Source organism: Crotalus tigris, unplaced genomic scaffold (assembly GCF_016545835.1).
Source record: "Crotalus tigris isolate CLP2741 ecotype Arizona unplaced genomic scaffold, ASM1654583v1 scf7180000024297.1652928, whole genome shotgun sequence".
In the NCBI taxonomy this organism is placed as follows: Eukaryota; Metazoa; Chordata; class Lepidosauria; order Squamata; family Viperidae; genus Crotalus; species Crotalus tigris.
The window spans coordinates 1,086,431-1,113,272 of NW_024100470.1; the positions used below are offsets into that span (position 1 = coordinate 1,086,431).

The 26,842-nt window shown below is 40.5% G+C and overlaps 2 pseudogenes; both read right to left on the reverse strand.

Annotated features, from left to right (window-relative positions):
- Positions 1–1,388: 1,388 nt before the first annotated feature.
- Positions 1,389–19,330, reverse strand: LOC120299463 (annotated as a pseudogene).
- A 1,423-nt stretch (positions 19,331–20,753) lies between these two features.
- LOC120299464 lies at positions 20,754–26,444 on the reverse strand (annotated as a pseudogene).
- Between the last annotated feature and the right edge of the window lie 398 nt (positions 26,445–26,842).

The window sequence follows — 26,842 nt, forward strand, 5'->3', positions numbered from 1 at the left end:
TGTGACTTCCAGCGGTCACAAATGAACTGTTGTAAGCTGAGGACTACTTATATATCAAATTGCCAAGATTTTGAAAATTAACCCCCTTTCCTTTTTCAATACTGATTGATTGTTTATATGCCATCAAACCATCTTCAACTCCTAGTAACCACATAGACAGAGATTTTTTTAAGGCAATATTCCACTAATCTCTTCTTTCAGGTCTCCCAATGGTGCACTCATCACTACTGTAGCTGAGTCTGTCTTGCTCCTGGTTATTCTATTCTTCTCTTTTCTTCCACACTTCCTAACATTACAGCTTTTCCAAAGATACTTTTTAATATATCTGATTAATAAGCTTGGGACAATCCAGTAACCTTGATGATAGGTCAGGGATCCTCAATTCCTGAGCTGCAGCTCATTATCAGGCTGCAACCCATTCAAAACTGGGCCACAGAAGCAGTGGGTGAGCACCACTCTCACAGATGGAATTGTGCATGTGAGCATGCTTGCCCGCTGCTCATAAGGAACCATTGGCTCCCCCCACACACACCAGACTACAAAGCTGGAAATGTTGGGGGCTGCTGGGATAAGTGACTATTTGGAACTTGAGAGGATACATGTCCAACTGAAATGGATTTCTCATGATCTGATTGCCATGTAGTTTTCAGTCATACTTATTCCAAAACATACTTAAGAAGACTTTCTAATTTCTTTTCTCTGCTGCAGATTCTCCAGACTTCATTTTGTTGTGATTGTTATTTGGTTTATACACAGCTACAGGGTATATTTTAGTTTGTTATTATAAAACTGAATTTTTTATTATTCATTTGTTTTATTATTTTTTATTATTTTTATATATTTATTATTTTTACTTTATTTTTATTATTTTATTATTATTTATTATATCTGTCAAGTACAAGCCATTCACTGGGTTAGAAGTATTAAAATAAATAAATGGAAAAAGGAAGTATAGTATCTGAGTTAAACATTATGCTGGCTGAAAATTAATTTCCAGATGAAATCCTAAGACGTGGCTCTTAAATTTAAACCCTATACATTTAAATTTCAGGGAAGCTGGTAGAATGTATCTTTGCATAGTGCTTCAAAACTTGTTTATGTATATCAATGGTTGCCATGAATTCTTTTAAAACGTTCCCTTGATATTTAGGGTTTTCCATACATTGTTAAAAGACTCTTCCTAATATGTTTTTAAATTTAAGTTTTAATTATTAATTATGAAAAAAGACACACTTTAATTTCCATTATTTTACTTGATAATACAATTGCTTTAATAGCAATCTGAAACTTGTATTTCCACAGCAAACAGCGGATAAACTTCAATCCTAAGTAAGTCAAGATGTTAAATTGTTGATGAGTATAATAAAATAAACTGCAATATTCTTTGACTATGACTTTCGTCTTCTTAATTGTTCCTTGTTATTCAGTTCAGGCCGCACTATGATGATATAGCATTTAGGGGAAAAGATGCAGACCAATAAACCAGCACTGGAGGCCAAGATGGAAAAAATCTCCACGGCCACTATGTATTTGCCCTTTGTGCTTAAATAAGTTGGAACAAAGGACACCCAGACACTACAGAAGACCAACATGCTGAAGGTGATAAATTTGGCTTCATTGAAACTGTCAGGCAAGTTCCTGGCCAGGAAGGCCATTGTGAAGCTTATGGTAGCCAGGAAGCCCAGAAAGCTCAGGACAATGTAAAACATGGTGATAGAGCCTTTGTTGCATTCCAGGATAATTTCTTCCATCAGGGAGTGCATGTCAACATCTGGAAAGGGAGGACCAGTCACCAACCACACAATGTAAATCAAGGCTTGAATCAAAGAGCAGGAGAGGACAATGGAGCTGGCCATTTGCTTTCCAGACCATTTTCTCATCCCACCTCCTGATGTGGTTGCCATGAAGGCAAGGACCACAATGATGGTCTTGGCCAAAACTGAAGAAATGGCTATGGAGAAGATGATGCCAAAGGTGGTTTGTCAGAGGAGACAAATAAGGTTTGTGGGCTGTCCAATAAAGAGCAAAGTGCAAATGAAACAAAACAAAAGAGAAATGAGAAGAACATAGCTGAGGTTCCGGTTGTTAGCTTTGACAATGGGAGTCTCCCGGTGCTTAATGAAGATATAAAGCACCAAAGCTGTGAGGAAAGAAAACAAAAGAGCCCAAAGAGTGAGCATAATTCCCAAAGGTTCTTCAAATGAGAGGAAGCTGATACCTTTTGGAAGGCACAGATTCTGATCCACATTGGGATACTTATCTTCTGAACACTGAAAACAGTCTTCCATATCTGTGAAAGAAACATGCTTTAGGAAACACAATCAATCTTTGAGGGTAAACTCTTTAACTGAGTTGAATTATGAAATGGGAGAGGAATTGCCAAATAAATAGGAATTACTATTGGATAGTAGCATTTAAGGGAAGCTGGCTTCAGTGTAGCAACCGTGTGCTTTGCTCAACTTTCTTTTCTCCCAATAATAATAGCAAATGATACATTATTTCTACATGAATTTCTTTTCTTCACTATGTGGGGGAATATGAAAAGCAGAATATTTTTACAACTGAATAAATCAATAAACCTTCCCACAAATGGCTTCTTTATATTGTTCTATTTTTACTTATTACCTGCCATTGTTCTTACTGGATATGATGGTGATTAAAAAATAATAGCTGTAAATAGTAAATACCTTATACACAAAGCTGAATCTACAGTATCTATATTCTGCCATTTCCTGATAACAAATAATAATAATAATATTAATAATAATAATAAATAATAATAATAACAACAACAACAAAAATAAAGTTGGAAGGTACCTTGGAGGTCATCTAGTCCACCCGAGGTCATCTAGTCCAATCCGAGCGACTGACTTGCAGAGCGACGGCGTGAGCGTTTGGGCTCCCGAGCGCCTGCCTCTCTCGTAAGCCTCCAGTCCCAGTCTCCGCCGTGAGCGCGAGCCGGCTCCGGACAGGCAACAACGGCTCCCTTTTCCATCCAAGGAAGGGAGAGAGACAGAGAGAGAGAGAGAGAGAGAGAGAGAGAGAGAAAAATCCGGCGCCTCATCCTTTCTGCTCTGCTCTCCTTCCTGGCGCGTGATCCGAGGTAAATTCAACTTTGCGGAAAGTTCTATGACGAGGAGCGGCTCTGCCTTGGACGCCGAAACTCCAGGCTGAGGAGCCGAACTTCGCCAGGTGCAACGGCCGCTTCTGTTCGTCTCCGAGCCCAGCGCGGGGTGGGCACGGCTTCTTTCCACCGACAGAGGCCCATTCGTGCCCTTCTCGTGGAGCCCGCGGCAGCTTGCAAAGGTTGAAGGACGAAGGAAAGCGGATTTTACAATCCACCCCACCCCTGCTGCCCCATCACTTCAGCCGAGAAAACCAACCACCGGTGACTGTAGCATAAGGATTATTTTGCCAGCCAGCGCCAAGGCCGACTCCGCCATTGCTGCACCGGAGCTGAAGATAAGCGGGACTAGAGCCGGGCTAGCGGTGGCGTTCGGGCCTATCAACGAGTTTGGAAAGGAGGCCGGGCTCGGGCGGAGCAGGCGGCGGAGCTGCCAGGTAGCTTCCCGGGCGGAGGAAAATTTCTCAACCTTCGCCAAGGAGAAGGGCAGGGCGTGCCTCATCCGGGGCTTTTCCAGCTGCCGCTGCCCCGCCTTACCCTGCCCAGCCCAGCGTTCTTACCCTCATGGCTTCCTTTCCACTGAAGCTTGGTCTGGTTATCCAGTTTTCTAACTGGGTTTGTGTAGGGCTTTCGTCTTTTGCCTCGGCCGCTTTGCTGTGCCTGGAGGCCGCCACCGCCTCGTCCCCGCTGCCCGGCATATCCCGCGTCCTGCATGGCAGCAACCCACAGCCTGACTTTCTGCTGCTGGAGAGTGTCGGCCTGCTCCACCAGCAGCCACAGCCCCCCCCGTGGCGGCAGGCCTCGCCGCAGCAGCCCGCCTGGGCAATCCGGCCCGGCGCTCAGCCAACCCTCGCTGCCCCGTGTGTGGCTTCCTTTTCCTTCTCCGCTATCATCGCCGCCGCCGCCTTGTCGTTTTCCTCAGGCTCCGTGGCGGGGCCTTCTCCAGTGACCTGGGTTCCCCGCGTGACTTCGCCCGTTGCCTTGGCAGCAATTGCCGCCGTTGCGGTGACGGCCAGTAACAACTTGGAGAAGTTGACCCAGCTCTTTGAGGAGCATAAGGCCAAGTACGGACTGCCCCAAGACAAGTACCTAATGATCATCTAGCCGGCCACATTGGACCAGCCTGGGACACAGAGGGGCAATAATATTTTTTAGAAAATGTTTGTTGTGGGTGTGAGTATGCATGTAGATGAATGGTGGCCCTGTTATATATAAATTTATTATTGTATTTAGGGCGTATGAATGCGGAAATTTTTACTTTTTATGTATATAAATTGAGTGTGTATTGAGTGTTTGGGGTATGAGAATGGTGGAATCCGGGGTGGAGCCTGGTACCCCCTCTGCTGAGTGCAATAGCAAAAGTAGGGGGGGCAGGACTTACCCTTGGGCTTGGTTTGTATGGAAAGCGAGTCCGGTCAGGAAGGGAGAAGGCTGGTGAGGGTGGGGGTATTCCGGGGAGGGGAGAAGGTTGGAGCATCCCAGTCATGACTGGGATGGGCAGATATGGCGGGAGCCGAGGGGCAGGCCATCTTTGGGGAACGAGGACTCGCTATGTTAGAGCGATTCCTTGTTCCGGCCCCTCAAAAGGCTCATCCTGTAGTACTGGTGACAGGGGAGTACAGGGCCCTGATTGTAGGCTGCTGTTGCTTAATGCCAGGTCCGTTGTCAGCAAAGCCCCCCTTGTCCGTGATTTAATATTGGACAGCGGGGCAGACCTGGCATGTATAACCGAAACCTGGCTGGGCCCTGAGGGGGGTGTTTCCCTCTCGGAGATGTGCCTGGACGGGTTTGTGGTGCTTCATCAGCCTCGACATCAGGGCAGGGGTGGGGGAGTGGCAGTCATCGCTCGGAAGTCCTTGAGCCCTCGTGGGATTCCTGCCCCGGAGGTTGTTGGGTGTGAGTCCCTCCTATTGAAGTTGGGTTCACGGGTTCAGTTGGGCTTGCTGCTGACGTACCTACCTCCCAGCTGCGTTGCAACAGCCCTGCCTGCGTTGCTGGAGTCAGTAGCCGGGTTGGCGGTGGAGTTCCCCAGACTTATAGTACTGGGGGACTTTAACCTGCCATCACTCGGCGATCGCTCAGAGGCGGTGCAGGAGTTCATGGCTTCCATGGCAACCATGGACCTGACCCAGGTAATTCAGGATCCAACTCATAGGGGTGGTCACACACTCGACCTTGTGTTTCTCTCGGGGCAATGGAGACATGATCTGGAATTAAGGGGAATAGAGATCTCGCCCTTGTCATGGAAAGATCATTTCCTATTGAGGCTGGACTTCAGAGCATCACTCCCCCATCACAGGGAGAGGGAGCCGACTAGGTGGTTCCGCCCCAGGCGCCTAATGGACCCAGATCGGTTCCAGGAGGAGCTTGGGGAAATACCTGACTCCCTTGTCCACAACTCATCCGGGTCCCTGGTTGTGGCCTGGAATGAGGCAGCGTCCGGGGCCCTGGATCGAATTGCGCCTTTGCGACCTCTCTGTGGTGGTGGTCCCCGGAGGGCGCCTTCGTTTACTGAGGAGCTCCGGGAGATGAAGCGCCACAAGAGACGTCTAGAACGACGTTGGAGGGCCAGTAACTCTGAATCTGACCGATCACTATTAAGAGCCTATCTTAGGACTTATTTAGTGGCGATAAGGGCGGCAAAGCGTGTTCACTTTTCCGCACTTATTGCGTCCGCAGACTCTTGCCCATCCGCCTTGTTTAGGGTGACCCGCTCCCTTCTTAAAGTGGAGGAGGCGGAGGAACCCTTGCAGGAGAGAGCTGAGGAGTTTGTTCAGTTTCTGTCAGACAAAATCGCTCAGATTCAGAGAGACCTGGACTCCGACTGGGCAGTGCCAGCCAAGTTGCCAGGGGCTGGTCTTAGTCATGTTATCTGGAGCGAGTTTGAGCCTGTGACCCCTGATGAAGTGGACAAGGCCGTGAGGGCAATGAATGCTGCCACCTGTTTATTGGACCCGTGCCCCTCCTGGCTGGTTTCTGCCAGTAGGGAGGTGACACGAGGCTGGCTCCAGGTGATAATCAACGCCTCCTTGATGGAGGGGTCTTTCCCGCAACCTTTAAAGGAAGCGGTGGTGAGGCCCCTCCTCAAGAAGCCTTCCCTGGACCCAGCTGTTTTGAAGAACTTTTGTCCCGTCTCCAACCTCCCCTTTGTGGGGAAGGTTGTAGAGAAGGTGGTGGCGTCTCAACTCTTGCGATCCTTGGATGAAACCAATTATCTGGACCCTTTTCAATCTGGTTTCAGGCCCGGCTACAGCACTGAGACTGCTTTGGTCGCACTGACCGATGACCTCTGGCGAGCCCGGGATAGGGGTTATTCCTCTATCCTGGTGCTTCTTGACCTCTCAGCGGCTTTCGATACCATTGACCATGGTATCCTTCTGCGTCATCTCGGAGAGGTGGGGGTGGGCGGCACCGTATTGCGGTGGTTCTCCTACCTCTCTGATAGGTCGCAGTCGGTGTTGGCGGGCGGACAGAGATCGACCCCTAGGCGCCGCGATTATGAGGTGCCTCAGGGCTCGGTCCTGTCCCCCCTCCTTTTTAACATCTACATGAAACCGCTGGGTGAGATCATTCGGCGACACGGGGTGAGGTATCATCAGTACGCGGATGATACCCAATTGTATATCTCCACCCCGTGTCCTTTCAGTGAAGCAGTCGACGTGATGTGCCAGTGCCTGGAAGATGTGAGGGTCTGGATGGGGGTGAACAGGCTTAGACTCAACCCTGACAAGACCGAGTGGCTCTGGGTCTTGCCTCCCAAAGGCCAACTGGATGGTCCATCTTTAGTCCTGGGGGGGGGCAAATTTACCTCCCTCAGTGCAGGCACGCAACTTGGGTGTCCTCCTGGACTCACAGCTAAATTTGGAACAACATCTATCGGCTGTGGCCAGGGGGACTTTTGAACCTGTGCACCAGTTGCGGCCTTATTTGGACCGGGAAGCTTTACTCACAGTCACTCATGCCCTTGTCACCTCAAGACTGGATTACTGTAACACGCTCTACATGGGGCTACCCTTGAAGGGCGTTCGGAGGCTGCAGTTGGTTCAGAATGCAGCCGCAAGAGCGATTGTGGGCGCGCCAAGGTACGCCCACGTGTCACCTATCCTCCGCGAGCTGCACTGGCTTCCTGTGGGTCTCCGGACACAATTCAAGGTGTTGGTTATCACCTTTAAAGCCCTTCATGGCATAGGGCCAGGTTACTTACACGACCGCATTCTGCCGCACAGCTCCCAGAGACCGGTGAGGTCCCATAGATTGGGCCTCCTTCAGGTCCCGTTGGCCAGACAATGTCGGCTGGCGGGCCCTCAGGGAAGGGCCTTTTCTGTGGTGGCTCCGACTTGGTGGAATCAACTTCCCCCCAAGGTTCGAACTACTCCCACCCTGCCAGCCTTTAAGAAAGCTGTTAAAACTCTCCTTTTCCGGCAGGCCTGGGGCTGATGTATGATTGGATTATTTTATTGTTTTATGACTGTTTTTAACTTTGTACGCCGCCCTGAGTCCTTTGGGATTGGGCGGCATATAAATATTTGTAAATAAATAAATAAATAAACCCTCTGCTCAGGCAGGAAACCTTATAGCATTTTGGACAAATGGCTGTCCAGTCTCTTCTTAAAAACTTCCAGTGTTGGAGCATTCACGGCTTCTGTTCCACTGGTTAATTGTAATAACTGTCAGGAAGTTTCTCTTTAGTTCTAGGTTGCTTATCTCCTTGATTAGTTTCCATCCATTGCTTCTTGTCCTGCCTTCAGGTGCTTTGGAGAATAAGTTGACTCCCTCTTCTTTGTGGCAGCCCCTGAGATACTGGAACACTCGTCCTTCTCTTCATTAAACTAAACATACCCAATTCCAGCAACCGTTCCTTATATGTTTTAGCCTCCAGTCCCCTAATCATCTTTGTTGCTCTTCTCTGTACTCTTTCTAGAGTCTCAACAATTTGGGGACCAAAATTGGATACAGTATTCCAAGTGTGGCCTTACCAAGGCATTGTAAAGTGGTACTAATACTTCCTGTGATCTTGATTCTATCCCTCTATTAATGCAGCCTAGCACTGTGTTGGCTTTTTTGGCAGCTGCAGCACACTGCTGGCTCATATTTAAGTGATTGTCCACTAAGATTCCAAGATCCCTTTCACAGTTACTACTATTGAGCAAGGTACCCCCTATACTATACTTGTACATTTGGTTTTCCTTACCTAAATTCACCATTGAATTTCACTTTGTTAGATAGTAGCCAGTCTGTCCAGGTCCTCCTGTATCTTATGCCTGTCTTCTGGAGTGTTGGGTATTCCTGCCAGCTTGGTGTCGTCTGCAAATTTGATGAGTTCCCCATCTATCCCCTCATCCAAATCATTGATGAAGATGTTGAAGAGCACTGGGCCCAGAACAGAGGCCTGGGGCACCCTACTACACACTTCCCTCCATGTAGATGCATTTCCATTGAGAACCACATGCTGAGTACAGCCAGACAGCCAGCTATGAATCCATCTGGTGGTGATGCTGTCTAGCCCACATTTTTCTATCTTATCAAGTAGTAGGTTGTGATCTACTTTATCAAAGGCCTTACTGATGTCCAAGGAAATTATATCCACAGCATTCCTCTGATCTACTAATTTTGTCACTTGGTCAAAGAATACAGTAAGGTTTGTCTGGCATGATCTGTTTTTGACAAACCCATGTTGGCTTTTAGTAATGAATTTGTTTGCCTCTAGGTCTTCACTGATTCGTTATTTGATTATCTTTTCCAGGATCTTTCCAGGTATTGAGGTCAGGCTGATAGGTCCGTAATTTCCTGGATCCATTTTTTTTCCTTTTTTGAAGATGGGAACTATATCAGCTCTTTTCCAGTCTTCTAGTAGTTCCTCAGTGCTCCAGAATCTTTGAAAAATATATTTCAGTGGTTCTGAGATCATATCTGCCAGTTCCTTGAGAACCTTGGGGTGTAATCCATCTGGTCCTGGTGATTTGAACTCCTCTAGACTGGACAGGTGCTCACTTACCATTTTCTTGCCTATCTTAACTTGTGTTTCTATTCTGTTTTTGTTTTTTTTTGTGGCACTATTTTTGATAGGTTGGTCTGTTTTTCCCCTTTGTGTAAAGACAGATGCGAAAAAAAGTTAAATAGTTCTGCTTGTCCTTTTTATCTTTAAATTTATCAGAGAGTTCTTTATGCAGCCATGCTGGTTTCTTTTGAGAGTTGTTATTTTTCTTCTTTGTTGGTATTGTGCTAGACTAGGCTTTTATTATTTCACTTTTCAAAATTTCCCAAGCTTCTTAATTTGTTTTCCCCTTGAGGATTCTCATCCATGGAATCTTTCCCAAGCCCTCTCTAAGTTTATTTAAATTAGCTCTCTTAAATTCCAAGACTCTAGTTTGACTGTGTTCTATTGCTTGTACTTCCCTAATGTTGAATTCCAATATTGCATGATCACTTCCTCCCAAGGTTCCTGTGGCTCCAACACTTTCTATCATTTCTCTGTTAGTGAGAATTAGATCCAAAATGGCTAATCCCTTAGTTCGGTTCTCTACTTTTTGGGAGACAAAGTTATTTGCTAGGTTTGTCAGGAATCTGTTTGATCTTCCACTTGGTGAAGAGTTTGTCTTCCAGTTGATGTCAGGGTAGTTAAAGTCCCCCATTACTATTGTGATGTGCTTCCTACATAACTTAGTTAGCTGATAAGCAAAAAGTTCATCTATTTCCTCTGTTTGGTTGGGTGGCCTATAGTATAGACCTATGGCAATGTCATTTTCCCTCTTTTATATTGACCCAAATGCATTCAGGACAGTTTTCATCATTGTTCTGCTCTATTTCTGTAGTGATGTAGTTATTTCTTATATAGATAGCAACTCCACCTCCTGTTTTATTTGGTCTGTTTCTTTTAAATAATTTAAATCCCTTTAGCTGTGTGCTCCATTAGTAGGTTTCATCCCATCATGTTTCCGTAATGGCAACAATATCATATCTGCCCTCATTAACCTAAATTTCTAGTTCACTCTATTTTCTGTTCATACTCTGTGCATTTGTGTATAGACATTTGAGTCATTTATGACTTACCCTGTGTTTACTTTCTACATAACCTGTGTAGTGCCCGATTTCCCCTATTTTCTTACCACCTATTTGGTTAGTGCACTTTGTGTGGCACATGCTATTTTGCTTGACAGCAAGGTTGACACACATCTATGTTACATGCACTGATAGTCCTATAGTTTTTAGATTGCCAGGGACAGGGATTTTCTGTATCAATTAACTCACTGTTTAGTTTAAATATTCCTCCAGAAAATCTGTGAATATATAGCCAAGTAACTCAGTCCCTTTCTTTAATGGACGAAAACCATCTCTTTTGTACATTTTTTCATTGGACCAGCTACAGACATTGTGACTAATATAACCAAAGTCTTCCCCTTTACACCACTCCTTTAACCACATATTGAATTTTGCTATATGTTGGCCTTTTCTGCTACTTTCCTGCTCCACCCTCTTTCTTTTTAACTTGCCAGCAAGCTCTGGGCAGTTTAAATGCAGTTTAAATGCAATGGAGGTCCAATCAGCAGGCCCTCAGCTACTTTCCTACTCCACCCTCCTTCTTTTTAACTTACAGTTTGTAGCAATTCCCAGCAAGCTCTGGGCAGTTTAAAAAAAACTGTCAGGCCGTATATTTCTTAGAATAGTTAGAAGCTACAATTCAAAATATTCATATAAATTTGGTATCCATTATTTACAAAGAAATCTATTTACTGTCTATTCCATCTCTCTGTCTAATCTGTTTATCTATCTGTCTGTCTGTTCATCTATCATCTATCTATCTCTTTCTCTCAGTTATTTCTCTGTCTCATTTAATAATTATTAGAATTTTAAAGAAAAATTCTATATTTGATTTGCAATGAAATGTTGATGCATGTTGTTGTTTGGCTGTTCAATTAGCTTTTTTCCTCAGACAATGAATATGGTACAAGCACTTTATAAATACAGTTAAGATTTAACATTGTTTTTTTAACTATGATACTTATGTAAGTGTGCTGAAGGTATATATGTTCAGTACCTGAATAATAATTGCATATAGCAACGCTTACCAATTTGGTCTGAAATCTTCCCTTTGGGACATGAATAGCAATCATAGCAGCAAAATGATTTTCCCTCAATCTTGGTTTTACTATAACCAGGATGACAATTGTCATTACATAAAGAAATAGGGCGAACCTGTGTGGAAATGGAAGAGTTGAGCATATGCCACTGTTCAGAAAAACAACTTGGTAATTTGGGGGTGGGGTGGTGTTTAACATGTTTTCTTTCTTGCTTTTCTATTTTTTTTTTTTTTTTTGTCTCTTTGAATCAGTCTTATTATCTGGTGACTGCCTGCCAAGTCTGCTTACTTATCTTGGCAAGATTTCAGAAGTGGTTTACCATTGCCTCCTTCCCAGGGCTGGGAGAGAGGGGGAGTGGCCCAAGCTCACCCAGCTGGCTTTGTGCCTAAAGCAGGACCAGAATTCAAAGATTCCTGATTTTTAGCCTTGTGACTTAATTAATACACCAAAATGTCTCTTTTCTGCAATAGTTTACAGGTTATACATTGATGATGACTGGGCACAAGCTGTAAGTGTGACTGCAACAATTACAATAAAATAAAAATAATATTGCAAAAAAGATTGGTTTTACCTCCCCACCCCTTCCGTTTGAGGTTAAAAAAAAAAATCACATTCCTTCTATGTTTTAAAGCCTCAGGAAAGAGTTTAAGAACTTCTGTGTTGAATATCACCTGTTTGAAATCATTGGGCCATATAATAGTATCTTCAGAAATGATGAAAACCTTCCCAGGGGAACCCACTCTTCCAACTTTCACTCTCTTGAAGGATTGATTGGGAAATGTGACCCAATTTATAATATCAAATCCAGCTATTAATTCCCCTTGTGAACTAAAGGTGAAGGTTTCTCCAACACTATTGTTAAATGAGTTGCTTTTCAAATAGTGGTGAAGCTAAATTGGAATGGGAAGAAAAATAAGAAGGATAAGAACTCCAGGAATAATAGTCCAATAATACTTTTAAGAGTTATATTATTTCACATATAAAAATATTATAAATCTATCATGTTAGATATTTATTGTGTCCCTTCTTGGATCCCTCCCTTTAATGTCTGATGTGCTTTCAAATTTTTTAAGGAGTGAAATAAAACATCTTTTATTTTATTAGCTCAATTAGATGGCTCTGAGAAATTGTACTTATTAAGAGAGATATAAATAAAGAGATGAGGACACAATGCACTCCTAGGGAAAGATTTATCATTTTAAAAATAGTGAATTGGATCAACTCAAGGAACAAGAGCTTATTGATAAATCTAAAATAAGCTTAATATGTTAGTCATGGAGGTTGCCATGACTTGGATCACTTCCAACATGTTCCTGCATCTTTTGTAGGATTGCACTACTTTTTTCCTCTACAATTCTGAACCCATTTATAGATACACTCAGGAGAAAAAATAATACAGTTACAGTTTGTTTACTTTTGTTTGGTTTTGGTGTACCCTTGCAATGTGCAAATTCCAATAGAAAAGTGTGAAATAACTGTTGAGAAAGAAAGAAAGAGAGAGAGAGGGAGAGAGAGGGGGGAGGGAAGGAGGGAGGGAGGGAGGGAGGGAGGGAGGGAGGAAGGAAGGAAGGAAGGAAGGAAGGAAGGAAGGAAGGAAGGAAGGAAGGAAGGAAGGAAGCAAAGATTAGAAATGTTTATTTAGTTTGTGTATATCTCAGGCTTCAAGTCATTGGACTCCTGATGAAAAGTCCTTGAAGTTTTTTGGCAAGATTTGGAAGTGGTTTCCCATTGCCTGGTTTCCATAGCTGAGGGAAAATATCTGGGCCAAGAGACTGGCTTAGTACTGAGCTAGAACTAATGAAAGATGCATCAAGTCTTAGATGAAGCCTCAAATCCTTTATTACATTTTAAAATCTGGATGTTGAGTAGATTTGGCATTGGTCATTGTAGCCTGTATGTTTTGTATGAACCTGAATGGAGGGGAAGCTCTTCCTGATTCTCTTGGATGTCTTAGTGGCCTGTTCTAATATAAATCATTTTTTCCATCAGGCCTTCCTATGAAAGCTGGTGATTAGAGGAACCCCTTTTTTGGAGAATTGGTTCCTTTAGTAATGAAAAGGAGGAAGAGTATGCACCAATTTCCATATTTTCTGGAGGGCTCCAAGGTTTTATCATCTTATTTCTAGTCTTTTAAAATTATATGAAACCCCTAGAATAGTGGTTCTCAACCTTTCTAATGCCGCGACCCCATAATACAGTTCCCCATGTTGTGGTGACCCCCAACCACTTATACATCACCGGGTGCCAGAGGCGTGGCCAATGAAAAGAGGGAAAAAAATGGCGGACAGCCTTGTTTGGTGACCCCTGTGAAATGGTCATTCAACCCCAAATGGGGTCCCGACCCACAGGTTGAGAACCACTGCCCTAGAAGATATTGTCTAGCACAACGGTTCTCAACCTATGGGTTGGGACCCCATTTGGGGTCGAACGACCATTTCACGGGGGTCACCGAACAACGCAGTCCACCATTTTTTTCCCCCTTTTCCTTAGCTGTGCTACTCCCTTTTATTCTATTGGCTTTTGAAAGCCAATAGAATAGACTCTCTTGAATAGAGTCTAATTCTATTGGCTTTCAAAAGCCAATAGGAATTGTCCAGGCTGTCTCTGCCCTGCTGAGCCCGCCAAAAGCCCCAGTCTGCAAACGGTACTGCAAGTTATCTGCAGTGAAGGCGAGCTGTCTGGAAGCTTCCACCCCTCTCTGCTGAGCAACTACTAAAGATGTAAATAAAAGAGGGCCAGGGATGGGAGGTGGGAGGCCGGCGGGTGCAGGGAGGGTTGCTGGCACACATGGGGCCCGGCGGGTGCCTTACCTCCCTTGGACTAGGCCAGCTGGTGGCCCAGCCGGTGGTCGCCCTGCGCCGTCGCTGCCCCTTGCCAGCGACGCCTCGGCTGGCACAGGGGGCAGCACCACACATGTGCAGCGCTCCCGGGCAGGGAAAGTCCTCGACTTACGACCGGTTGGGTAGTCTTCGACTTATGACCGGTTGGGGTCGCAGCATTAAAAAGGTTGAGAACCAGCGGTCTAGCAGAATAGAGAGCAATATAATTAACATCCTGAGGGTACGTGGCTTTACATTGTGATAGTTATGGACTGTTATGACCTGAGATAACTGCAGTTTCCTGCATTAGTATTCATAATAAGTTACCTTCCATGGTTGTTGATTGAGAAACTCCCTTCTTCCTTCTCCTTTGATTGCTCTTTTGTTCACTGTCCAGAAATGCATAGCATGTAAGCCTTCTGCCACTGCATGAACAGCATTATAGAGGCTATAGCTGTGGCTGGTCATACTCATTTCAAAAACAGACCCAGGAAGGGTTTCTAACTTCTCTTCTCCAGTGCAGATTCCCCCTGACTTTGTTTCTATATTGGAATGAGAGAAAGAGCATTGAAATGCTTCTTCCCAGAAATCTCTGGAAAAACCATCTTCTTTTTCTGATGGAAGCTTTCTGGTTTGAAGGAATAGAGGGAAGCTGAAAATGTCTCTGGTGTGAACTGCAAAGGACAGAGCCCCATGGATGAAGTCCATGTCCCAGCTCCGTAGTAGCGGAAGTGATGTGAAATCCATTTGGGCGGTGAAAATCCATACTTTTGCTTTCATTGGTATTTCATGAAATTTGGAGAATTGAAGCATAATTCTTAAAACCATAATACTTTGAATTTCACCCAATACAAGTACTGTATTGGCTGTCCTTTCCATAACAATTCTTACTGTCTTTAGTCCTTCCAGTGCTAATGGGTGGATTTCTGAGGAAAAACCTACTTGTGGAAATGTTTTTGCAAAATCAAAGCAGATACCATCCTGCATGAAAATGGGCAATGTGTTTTCCATAAAACTCTCTCCAATGTCGTCATCTACATATATAACACCAATCCATGTCCATTGGAAATGCTGCAATAACTGGAGAATCCCCTTATACTGATGGTCCAGAACTGGGAATAGCTGATGAAGGAAAACTCCTTGAGATTTGTCATTCATCATTGCAGCTGAACCATATGCAAACTAAAAACAAATTAACTATAATTAATATTATGGAGATAGATTCTAGGATAGAATGCATTTAAGAAGTATTAATATTTTGGGATAAACCTATAATGTTTGGTCTTTAGGATTGGTTTCTTCAACTAGGATCAACCACCCTGGCTTAACCTACCAGGAAAAAAATAATGCTTCTCCTTGTGAACTATTCTGAACTCAGACAGGTGGGACCAGGAGAAGAATAATCCATGATAATCCCTGATCTATGGAAGAGACTTCCTCTGCTACTGAGTCTTTTCTCAACTTTTGTCATCCTTTGAGGACAAGTCAAGATGGAGCTTTAATTAACTAAGAAAATGCTATCATTTATTTCTTCTAGTTGTTACTTAGTTTTTAAATATTGCTTGTATTGATATGTTTTCCTCTATACTGTACCATGATAGTTTATGGGCTCTTCATATCTCTCAGAAACTTGTAATAACAGTGGTATGAAAATCTTAGTATTTAAGTGGATTACAGATTCAGAATATAGAATGACAAAGTTGGAATGGATCTTGGAAGCCTTCTAATCCAACCTCTTGCTCAAGCAGGAGACCCTATCCCATTTCAGACAAATGGCTGCCCAGTCTCTTATTAAAAGCCTCTAGTGATGAGCACCCGCAACTTCTGAAAGCAAATCATTCCACAAATTTATTGTTCTAATTATCAGGAAATTTCTCCTTAATTCCATGTTGCTTCTCTCCTTGAGTAGTTTCCATCCATTGCTTCTTTTCTTGCCTTCTGGTGCTGACCCCTCTTCTTTGTGAGACTTCTAATTTTTTGGAACATTGCTTCATTCACTGAGTCAGAATTAAACATTTTACAATGCCTTGGTAAGGCCACACTTGGAATACTGCATCCAGTTTTGGTCACCCCGATGTAAAAAAGATGTTGAGACTCTAGAAAGAGCACAGAGAAGAGCAACAAAGATGATTAGGGGACTGGAGGCTAAAGCATATAAGGAACAGTTGCTGGAATTGGGTATGTCTAGTTTAATGAAGAGAAGGACAAGGTGGGACATGATAGCAGTGTTCCAATATCTCAGGGGCTGCCACAAAGAAGAGGGAGTCAAGCTATTTTCCAAGGCATCTGAAGGCAGGACAAGAAGCAACAGGTTGAAACTAATCAAGGAGAGAAGCAACTTAGAGCTAAGGAGAAACTTCCTCACAGTTAGAAAAATTAACCAGTGGAACAACCTGCCTCCAGAAGCGGTGAATGCTCCTACACTGGAAGTTTTTAAGAAGAGACTGGACAGCCATTTGTCCGAAATGGTATAGGGTTTCCTGGCTGAGCAGGGAGTTGAACTAGATGACTTCCAAGGTCCCTTCCAACTTTACTGTTTGTTGTTGTTGTTGTTGTTGTTATTATTATTATTATTATTATTATTATTATTATTATTATTACTTCAGAAAACATCCCTGTCTCTTCTTCTTCTATTAAAAAAAACCATACATTTATTTTCTTATGGCAAAAGGATATATAAAATGCAAAAGAAAAAAAACCCACTCTTTCCAATTGTTGCTTGAATGATGCCGACTCACCTGTGGAATTTTGTAGATGCATAGAACGCTTGCCATAAAAAGGCAAACATTACTGTTTGGACCACCAATAACAGTGGCAATATTGTTCTGGACATCACACTTATAATTTGGGATAAACCTATCTGGGGTAGAGAGCAGTTCCATTGAGGCACGGTTAGTCCATCTGGCAAGAAAATTGCTGTTCAACACATGGAAACCCAAAGTGATATTAGGCAAGATGCTTGGATTTTCATTAATTGTTTCAACTGCAAATTGCAAAGCCAGAATATGTTGGTAGTTGTGAGTTAATACGCTGTAATAAAAATAAAAGCTTTTTGTGGATCTTCTTTAAAATATAACACAGAAACCACATTTCAAGAAATGAATAAAAGGCATGAATTGCTATTAGCTGGGTTGTATTTCCACGCCCCAAGGGGGAAGAGAAAAGAAGACTTGGTATGAATTTTTAAATACTTGAATTTCAGTGCTACCGGTATCACTGGGTGAAAGAATTCTTGGTCAATGCAGAGTATCGAAATCAATTTTAAACATTTACAGTTGTATAGATGTTGCCTTTCAAACATTTTCAAATGTCACTGTTGATGTTTTTTGTGTAATGTGTACATAACTTTTTCTACGACTTTATTGTGATCAGCCTCATGTGTCTAAAGGGTGTAAGGCAAAATTAACAGAATGATGCTTTCTTCTAGAAAGAGATGACTATGAAAAAAAAATTGGCAAGTTGGACAGACTATGTTGGATAGGGAATTTTCCGGCATAAAGGCATTTTTCTATTATCCTGCCAACTATGGGGAGATCCCTAAAACCTATATCACACATCTATTGCTGAATTGTGGCTTTATTTCTAGCTCCATGGCTAGGAGAACTTGTCCCAAAAAACTTTCTTGATAGAGATCATTCTGTACTATGGATTTCCCGGAAGGGGGGGAGGGGAAAGAAAGCAAAGGACTCAGAAGAGAATCAAAGGAAAGATAAAGTTTTAAATGGGGATGACTTTAGTACAATTTTTAATGCAGCAATTCTGTGTAGAACTGTTTTGTTTGCAGCATTTTTATATGAGCATTTTTACAAATCAAACAACATTTATATTATGCTAAAGAAGTGAATTCCAGCACAATATATAGGGAAATTTACACCAATCCAAATTAAATTAGACAATGTCTGCATAATTAAACTGAGAAATAATTAGCTGGGCTTGGTTTAGACTTCTTTTTTTATATTTATGTTTATATTACCAATACAGCTGGCTGCCTTGGCTGCTGCTAGTTTTATTCTAGATACATAAATTTAATGATCAAATTTAAGAAGATCTCCTCTCCCGGCAATACAAGAGTTTAAAAATGAATAATGGAGAAAATAGAGTTGTTCCAGGACAAACAAACAAATATAATGGCTTGCACAAAATCCAAAGGCAGATTTAATGCAATATAAAAGAATAATTGTTAAAAAAATAAATAATATAAACTGCATGTCTGTTTAAAAGAGATTATTCGATTTCCCGTGGATTTGGGGGAACAAACAATAAATCCAGAATGATTTTGAAATGCTAAAGTTGTCCTTAAAAAGAAAATCCTCAATATTGAAAGCAAGCAATGCTTGTGCTCAATCTTCAAAATTAAATCTTGAAAATTACAGATTCCAGAATAGGAAAACATGTATTATTCTGAAGCAGAAAGGAAGAATTAATTTTTTAAAAAATGTTCTCTTAAATAGCTAGAGCACATTTACATGCAAACAATCATCCTAACTTGATAACAAATATTCTGGGGCAATTTGCCAAGGAAATCAGAATACAGGTTAAAAGCAGGCACAACTGGTGTTAATAGCTAAAGCATCAACTTAAAATATTGTGAAATGAGAACAATATTTTTTTTTTGCAGAGAACTCTTCTCCTTGATGACAAAATACTTTTAGAAACATTCACTCTAATTCTTCCTAAAATGTTCTGAACAAACTTTTTAATGTATTCCTATGATGGTATCATTGAAGGAAAAGCTCACTCTAGTCAGTGGAGTCCCTTCCCGACAACACATGAAGCTTAAGGGCACTGATTCCATTTTTGCTCGTCAATGCAAGGGTTTTGCATGACATAACAGCTATATAAAATAGGACATGGTTAACATATGTGGTCACCACCAATAGCCTCTATGTATTGATACCTTCACAAAAAACCCCATTTTGATATCATAAACATAATGACTGTGGGAAGGAAAAGTGAAGAGTTTTTTAGAAAGACAATATTGCAAATAAGTCTCCTAAGAATTCAGATAAATAATTTTAGTGTTAGTTAGATTGGCTCACTAAAGATATAATGTGGTTCCAAACCAAAGGAAAACATGGTCTGCCTTACTTGGTGAAATCATATACTTCAGAAGAAGGATCTTCTTTAAAGCTTAATAGATTGGAAAATACATAAATCTGAGAAAGAATACCACCAATGGTAAAGTCACCAGGATAAAGATATCTGTGAAGTATAGAAAGAGGATTACTCTTGGGACATTTCACAGAAGGCCTCATCTGAACAATTTGAAATGTCAATGTTACTACAATCAATGCCCAATCCCCCGCCATCTTGCAATTATATTGTTCATCCAGATTCCAAAACATATATATTTACTCTGATATTTAAATCAGACACACTGTCTTCAATTAACTTATTTTTGAAGCCTTCTCTGGACAATTGTGAAATAGACAGATAAAATAATGCCTGTCTAGGTATCCATTAACCTTGTTATTTGTCTGTGGTGTTTTTTAAAGTATAGAAGTAATTATGGTTGATTTATAATTACGGGGGAAATAATCACCTATGGAAATTGACTTCTTTGTAACATCACTGGTGAAAACATTGTCCACTACACTTTTGAAATTAAATTACAGTAATATTTTGATCAAGAGGGTGGTGTTAAAGAGGCATGCTATATTCTGGATTGTCCTGTTACTTTCAACGTGCATCAAAGAGATAGTGATGATATTTATAATACTAATTGATTTTAGAACAAGATATTTTCAAAATGCCAATAGTATATGTTCTTGAAGTCAAGAAAAGAGTCCTTTGTCTTGGCTTAAGATGAAGGCATTTTAATACATTTATTTTATTTTATCAACAAGAATAAAATGCAAAATGCAAAAACAGAAAAACATACATCCAACACTAAAAGCAGCAACAACAACAACAAAATGTGTACAAAAAAAGGGGGAAAATGACCCAAATATCAAATACATTTAACATAAAGAATCCACACTGGCTGGATGCTGAAAAAAAGAGACTGATAAATTCTCCTCCCCTTTACATAAAGTGTCTACAAATAGTTATAGGCTTTACCATCCCTATTTAACAGGAATACTATACCAATATAGGATGAAGGCATTTTTTATGGAAGCAAGAGAGAGGGCTTTTTCAGAGATTATAACATTCTGACTCATTGTGACTTTGGTAGTCCCCCTTATTAAAACAGGCTTTATTTGGTTTTAATATATTACATTTTGCCATTCAGTGAGTTAGAGGTATTAAATAAATAAATGGAAAGAAGATGTACAGTGACTAAGCTAAACAATATATTAGTTGAAAATTAATTTCCAGATGGAATTCTAAGGTTTGGCTCTTAAGTTCAAACACTTAAATTTCTAGGGAAATTGGTAGAATGTATCTTTGTATATGCCCCTCAGCACTTCTTGAAGTAACCTGACAATTATCTACATATATCTATGGTTGCCATGAGCTTCTGAAAAATTCCCTGGAAAGTTAACATTTTCCTTGTATTGTTAAAAGACTTTACCAATACAGCTTAATAACATGTTTCAAGTCTTAAATTTTATTATTAACTATGATATGTACATAATTTATTTTTCATTCTTTTATTTGTTAGTACAACTGTTTTAATAGCAATCTGAAACTTGTATTTCCACAGCAAACAGATGATAAACTTCAATGCTAAGTAAGTCAAGGTGTTAAATTGTTGATGAGTATAATAAAATAAACTGCAATATTCTTTGACTATGACTTTCGTCTTCTTAATTGTTCCTTGTTATTCAGTTCAGGCCGCACTACGATGATATAGCATTTAGGGAAAAAGATGCAGACCAATAAACCAGCACTGGAGACCAAGATGGAAAAAATTTCCACAGCCACCATGTATTTGCCCTTTGTGCTTAAATAAGTTGGAACAAAGGACACCCAGACACTACAGAAGACCAACATGTTGAAGGTGATAAATTTGGCTTCATTGAAACTGTCAGGCAAGTTCCTGGCCAGGAAGGCCATTGTGAAGCTGATGGTAGCCATGAAGCCCAGAAAGCTCAGGACAATGTAAAACATGGTGATAGAGCCTTTGTTGCATTCCAGGATAATTTCTTCCATCAGGGAGTGCATGTCAACATCTGGAAAGGGAGGACCAGTCACCAACCACACAGTGTAAATCAAGGCTTGAATCAAAGAGCAGGAGAGGACAATGGAGCTGGCCATTTGCTTTCCAGACCATTTTCTCATCCCACCTCCTGGTGTGGTTGCCATGAAGGCAAGGACCACAATGATGGTCTTGGCCAAAACTGAAGAAATGGCTATGGAGAAGATGATGCCAAAGGTGGTTTGTCGAAGGAGACACATAAGCTTTGTGGGCTGTCCAATAAAGAGCAAAGTGCAAAGGAAACAAAACAAAAGAGAAATGAGAAGAACATAGCTGAGGTTCTGGTTGTTGGCTTTGACAATGGGAGTCTCCCGGTGCTTAATGAAGATATAAAGCACCAAAGCTGTGAGGAAAGAAAACAAAAGAGCCCAAAGAGTGAGCGTAATTCTCAAAGGTTCTTCAAATGAGAGGAAGCTGATACCTTTTGGAAGGCACAGATTCTGATCCACATTGGGATACTTATCTTCTGAACACTGAAAACAGTCTTCCATATCTGTGAAAGAAACATGCTTTAGGAAACACAATCAATCTTTGAAGGTAAACTCTTTAACTGAGTTGAATTATGAAATGGGAGAGGAATTGCCAAATAAATAGGAATTACTATTGGATAGTAGCATTTAAGGGAAGCTGACGTCAGTGTAGCAACCATGTGCTTTGCTCAATTTTCTTCTCTCCCAATAATAATAGCAAATGATACATTATTTCTACATGAATTTCTTTTCTTCACTATGTGGGGGAATATGAAAAGCAGAATATTTTTACAACTGAATAAATTTATTTATTTATTTATTTATGAGACCTATATACCACTTAAACCTTAAATCAATAAACCTCCCACAAATGGCTTCTTTATATTGTTCTATTTTTACTTATTAGCTGCCATTGTTCTTATTGGATATGACGATGATTATAAAATATGAAATACCTTATATACAAAGCTGAATCTACAGAATCTACAATCTGCCATCTCCTGAAAACCATCTGGCTGGCCAGGCCATACATTCTTAGAACAGCTACAATTGAAAATATTTGTATAAAGTTGGTGTCCAATCTATCTATCTCTCTGTTCTGTCTATTCTGTCTGTCTATTCTGTCTATTCTGTCTATCTTTCTATTGATCTATCTATCTATCTATCTATCTATCTATCTATCTATCTATCTATCATCTCTCTCTCTCTCTCTCTCTCTCTCTCTCTCTCTCTCTCTCTTAATAATTACTAGAATATTAAAGGGAAATTCTATATTTGATTTGCAATGAAATGTTGATGTGTGTTGTTTGGAAGCTGAATTAGTTTTTTTTTTTCCAGACAAAGAATATTGAAGAAGAATTTTTATCAATACACCTAAGATTTAGAATTGTTTTTGTTAAAATCTGATATTTATACAAGTGAGCTAGCAGTATATATATACTTGAATAATCATTTTGGTTTGAAATCTTTCCTTTTGGACATAAATGACAATCATAACAGCAAAATGGTTTCCCCTCAATCTTGGTTTTACTATAACCAGAATGGCAATTGTCATTACACAGAGAAACAGGGCAAACCTGTGTGGAAATGGAAGAGTTGAGTATATGTTACTATTTAGAAAATCACTTTGTAATTTGGGGAAGTCTAACATGTTTTCTTTTCCTTTTTGTTTTTTGTTTTTTGGTCTCTTTGAGTCAGTCTTATAACCTAGTGACTTCCTGGACAAGCCTGTGTACTTTTCTTGGCAAGATTTCAGAAGTCATTTGCTATTGCTCCCTTTCCAGGGCTGAGAGGGGAGTACTCGTCCAAGGTCATTTAGCTGACTTTGTGACTAAAGTGGCACTAGAATTCACAGCTTCCTGATTTCTAGCCTGGTGCCTAATATTACAAGTTACACATTGAGAATGATTTGGCACAAGTTATGAGTGTGGCTGCAACCATTAAAAATAATATTAAAAATAATATTCCAAAAGAGATTGGTTTTATTTCCCCACTCCTTAATTTTGAAGGAAATTTTCTCCCATTATTTTTACATTTTAAAGCCTCAGGAAAAAGTTTAAGAAATACTGCGATAAACAGAAAAAACAAATGCACAGGTATAGTATAGGTGGTACTTTGCTCAATAGTAGCAACTGTGAGAGGGATCTTGGAGTCTAGTGGACAATCACTTACATATGAGCCAGCAGTGTGCTGCAGCTTCAAAAAAAAAGCCAACACAGTGCTAGGCTGAATTAACAGAGGGATAGAATCAAGATCACGTGAAGTGTTAATATCATTTTACAATGCCTTGGTAAGGCCACACTTGGAATACTGCATCCAGTTTTGGTCACCATGATGTTGAGACTCTAGAAAGAGTGAAGAGAAGAGCAACAAAGATGATCAGGGGACTGAAGGATAAAACATATAAGGAATGGTTGCTGGAATTGGGTATGTCTAGTCTAATAAAGAGAAGGATAAGGGGTGACATGATAGCAGTGTTCCAATATCTCAGGGGCTGCCACAAAGAAGAGGGAGTCAAGCTATTCTCCAAAGCACCTGAAGGCAGGACAAGAAGCAATGGATGGAAACTATCCAAAGAGACAAGCAACCTAGAACTACGGAGAAATTTTCTGACAGTTGGAACAATTAATCAGTGGAACAACCTGCCTCCAGAAGCTGTGAATGCTCCAACACTGGAAGATTTTAAGATGAGACTGGACAGCCATTTGTCTGAAATGGTGTAGGGTTTCCTGCCTGAGCAGGGGGTTGGATTAGATGATCTCCAAGGTCCCTTCCAACTTCATTATCATTATCAATACAATATCAATATCATTATAATATTACCTGGTTGAAATTGTTGGGCCATATGGTGGCATTTTCATAGATGGTGAATACTTTTTCAGGAGAACCCAGTGTGCTACTCTTCCAACTTTTACTCTCTGGAAGGATTGATTGGGGAATGTAACCCAATTTATAATATCAAATCCAGCTATTAATTCTCCATGAGAACTAAAGGTGAAGGTTTCTCCAACACTATTATTAAATGAGTTGCTCTTCAAATAGTGATGAAGCTAAATTGAAATGTGAAGAAAAGTAATTATAAGAAGGACAAGAACTCCATTAATAATAATCCAACAATAGTCCATTATTTTACATATATAAAATTTAAATATTATTAACATATCATGATAGGCATTTATTCTGTTCCTACTTGGATTCCTCCCTTTAACCTCTGATATGCCTTGAGATTTGTTAAATGGTGAAATACAACACCTCCTTTTTCATTAGCTCAAAGAAATGGCTCTGAGAAAATGTACCTATTAACAGAGAAATAATGAAAGAGCTGAGAATACAATACAATCCTGAGAAAAAAACTTATCCTTGACAAAATAATTAATTAGATCTACTCAAAGGACAATACATCTAAAGTTAGATTAATATGGCAATCGTGGATGTTGCCATGACTTGGATCACTTCCAACATAATACTGTATATTTTGTATGATTGCCACTTCCTTTTTTCTCTGTGATCCTGAGCCTTTTTAAAGATACACCTACGAGAAAAAAATTAATTAAATTAAAAAAAATTAAATTGAATTAATTAAATTAAAAATTAAAATTAAATTAATTAAATTAAAAATTAAAATTAAATTATTTTTTGTTTGGTTTTGGAATGTTCTTGCAATGTGTGAATTCAATAGAAGAAAGAAGAAGAAGAAGAAGAAAAAGAAGAAGAAGGAGGAGGAGGAGGAGGAGGAGGAGAAGGAGAAGAAGAAGAAGTAGTAGTAGTCTATGTCAAGGGTGTCAGACTCACCACATCATGTGATGTGTTGCAACGTTTTGTGACTTTTTTCCCATTGCTGGAGCTGGGGTGGATGCGCCTTTCACATGATGCATCTGGCCCATGGGCCAGCAGTTTCATTGTCTTTCACTGCCTGGTTTTTTTGCATAGCAAAAGAGACTGGTTTTGTACCTAAGCCAGGGCTAGAACTAATGAAAGATGCCTCCAGTCAAGTCATAGCTGAAATCCTAAATCCATCATTATATTTTAAAGTTAAAGTCTGGTTGTTGAAGAGATTTGGCTTTAGTCACTCTAGTCTAATCTATAAATTTTGTTTGAACCTGAATGAATGGGGAAGCTCTTCCTGATTCTCTTGGATGTCTTGGTGACTGGTTCTAATAATGATTATTTTTCATTCAGACTGCCTCTAAAACCTGGAAATTGGAAAAAACTCTTTTATGGAGAACTGTTTCCTTTTGTAATGAAAAGGAGAAAGGGTGGGCATAATTTCTATATTTTTTGGAGTGCTCTAAGGTTTTGTCTTCTTATTTCTAATTTGTAAGAAGTTTCGAAAAGATATTGTCTATCAGTGTGCAGATCAAAATAAAATTTAAAAACTTGAGAATTGTGATAATAGCCTGGACTATTTTGGTCCAGCTGGGCAGTATTGCTAGGGCCACAGAGGAAATAGGGTTTCCTGCATTAGTATTCATAAGAAGTTACCTTCCATGGTTGTTGATAGAGAAACTCTCTTCCTCCATCTCCATTGATTGCTCTTTTGTTCATTGTCCAGGAATGCAGACCATGCAAACTTTCTGCCACTGCATGAACAGTATTATAGAGACTATAGCTGTGGCTGGTCATACTCATTTCAAAAACTGATCCAGGAAGGGTTTCTAACTTCTCCTCTCCAGTGCAGATTCCCCCTGACTTTGTTTTTATATTAGAACGACAGAAAGAGCATTGAAATGCTTCTTCCCAGAAATCCCTGGAAAAACCATCTTCTTTTTCTGATGGAAGCTTTCTGTTTTGAAGGAATAGAGGGAAGCTGAAAACATCTTTGGTGTGAACTGCAAAGGACAGAGCCCCATGGATGAAGTCCATGTCCCAGCTCCTTAGCAGCGGAAGTGATGTGAAATCCATTTGGGCGGTGAAAATCCATACTTTTGCTTTCATTGGTATTTCATGAAATTTGGAGAACTGAAGCATAATTCTTAAAACCATAATGCTTTGAATTTCACCCAGTACAAATACTACATTGGCAGTCCTTTCCATAATAATGCTAATCGTCTTCAGTCCTTCCAATGCTATTGGGTTTATTTCTGAAGAAAAACTTATTTGTGGAAATGTTTCTACAAAATCAAAGCAGACACCTTCCTGGGCAAAAATAGATAGTATGCTTTCCATGGAGCTGTCACTGATGTCATCTTTTATGTATATAACACCAATCCATGTCCACTGGAAATACAGCAATAGCTGGAGAATCCCCTTATAGTGATGGTCAAGATTTGGGAATAGCTGATGAAGGAAAACTTCTTGGGATTTGTCATTCATCATTGCAGCTGAACCATAGGCAAACTAAAAACATTACTAATAATAATGAATATTATAATATGTTTTTTATTCAAACAAATAAAGTATAAAACTCAAAAAGAGTTATTACAGAAACAAACAAAAACCAAAACAAACAAGACATCAAAAAGCATTAACAAAGGACTTTCAGTATTAAAAAAGAACCCAAAGACATATACACATATTATTCCCCCTAGTTGAATACTGTAAATATATTGCAACAATATTAGTTTCTCTCCTGGACTTCTGGTCTTGTGCAGTAGTGCAGCAGCCAAGGGATTTCGGGGCTCCATGTCCTCTCACTGAATTTCTTCTTGTTAGGGGACTCTAAATGGGCCAGAAGCTGCCCCAAAGAGGACCGTGGACCATAGAGAGATGGT